This window comes from Priapulus caudatus, unplaced genomic scaffold (assembly GCF_000485595.1).
Source record: "Priapulus caudatus unplaced genomic scaffold, Priapulus_caudatus-5.0.1 Scaffold1104, whole genome shotgun sequence".
Taxonomy (NCBI): domain Eukaryota; kingdom Metazoa; phylum Priapulida; class Priapulimorpha; order Priapulimorphida; family Priapulidae; genus Priapulus; species Priapulus caudatus.
In genome coordinates, this window is record NW_014578165.1 from 1 (window position 1) to 1,814 (window position 1,814).

General features: G+C 45.4%; 1 pseudogene; it reads right to left on the reverse strand.

Moving 5' to 3' along the window:
• Positions 1-97: 97 nt before the first annotated feature.
• On the reverse strand, positions 98-1,518 carry LOC106815390 (annotated as a pseudogene).
• Positions 1,519-1,814: the final 296 nt, after the last annotated feature.

A 1,814-nucleotide genomic window follows, 5' to 3' on the forward strand; every position in this document is an offset into this window, starting at 1 on the left:
ACGTCGCATAGACGTTGTATTTAGGTCGCCGACGTCGCGACCTAAATCCAACCAATATCCAACGTCACTTTGACGTCGTGTGCCCACTGGGATGTTATATTAAATATGACACCCCAAGCTATCTACCACAGCCTGTCTTCTCAGAGATCCTGCAGTGTTTCCGGATCCGAGACCAGGAGTTCATGCCAAGCATACAATGAAGTCTGCATCCTCAGAGTTATCATTGTCAATAAACTTCTATTTCCTCATCCACTGAAATCAGGCAAATGTTATGGACCACGAAAATAGCAGTGATAACGTGGACACACTCCTCGATCGCCGTCACCTCTTTGAGCTTTAGCCTTCTAAATCGGCCTATCGGGGCTGCTGTGCACGTAGTTATAGCTTTTCTAATCTTGCGTCAGTCGCCCAGTGTCACGGAAAGGAGTGAGCAACCAGGGGCATAGTGGATAGGCTGCACCACCTATTAGGAATGTGTCCCCTGGACACTCCTGGTGCGGCTGTTCACTGAGTGACTGCCCGAGAGGAGAGCTGGCAAACACCCTCGCATCATGTATGGAACCGGGCCACCCGGCATAAATATCCGTGAAGAACATGTTGTCGTCACACACTGCCTGCACGTTGATGGAGTGAAACCCCTTTCTGTTCACATAGGCCTCAGGCATGTGGTGGGGAGCAAGAATGGGGATGTGGGTGCCATCGATTGCACCGATTATGCCACGTATGCCTCACTTTCTTTCAAATGAGTTTCTTACGCGGTTTGCTTCACTGCCAGTTGGCCACTTGATGAAGACGCCCATCATCGAGTTCAGGGCATCCACAATACCTATTCTGGCCTGCAGGACTGACGAGTCTGACACTCCAAATTTGTCAGCGATTCTCCGGATGCTGCCCTGGTTCGCCATGAAGTAGAGCACGATCAGCAATTGTTTCTCCACAGGAATCGTTAGCCGACCGCCTCCATGCTCTCTGCATGGTTCTCATCTTGGAACCAACAATTCTGTCTAGCTGCTCAGCAGTTGCTTAAATGAAAATAAAACTATGTCAGCATGTGTTTATTCAGAAATAAAATGCTATATAGAATTAGATGCAAATGTACTCGTGTAAGAAGAAGGAAAAATGTATGTTAAACATTGGTTACTAGCTAGACACGTTCGGGGTAAATAATGGGGGAAATATCGAGTCAAATGCTTCAGATACATACTGTAAAAATAATTAAAGTGTGGTTTGCAGATGTTACAAATAGTAGTTGGGTGATTGGATCCTGAGACAGCAGCTAGAATGGATACGCAGAGCACACCAGTACATCCAGCGAAATGCGTCCGTTTCCTACAGGATGCCGGAACCAACTGCTATCCAGTGGATGATGATAATAGTGCTTTAGTCCAGCGGCTAAGTGAAAAAATATTTCACTTTTTGGAGAAATTATGAAACTTGGCACATACGTAGGGGACCCCATGCAGTGGGGTCATTTTTCGATTGGGACCCAACTCTGAAACGCCCCCTGGTGGCCGCCATCTTGAATTTTGATATGGCCGCCAGGCTGGATCGATATACTTAATTTTGCCTATATCTTCAAAGCTAAGGCAGATAGAAATGTTATTTTAGTGGCTAACCCCCCATTTTTAGGGTCAAGGAATTCAGTGAAACCATTATTATAAACATCAGTTGTTCGCCATATTGGATTCCAAGATGGCCGTTATTATAAGCATATAATTGACTATAACTTTGGAACTAAAGAAGATAGAAATGTAGTTTCAGTAGCTAACCCCCCCCCGTTTTCAGAGTCAAGGAATTCAGTGAAAGTATTATTA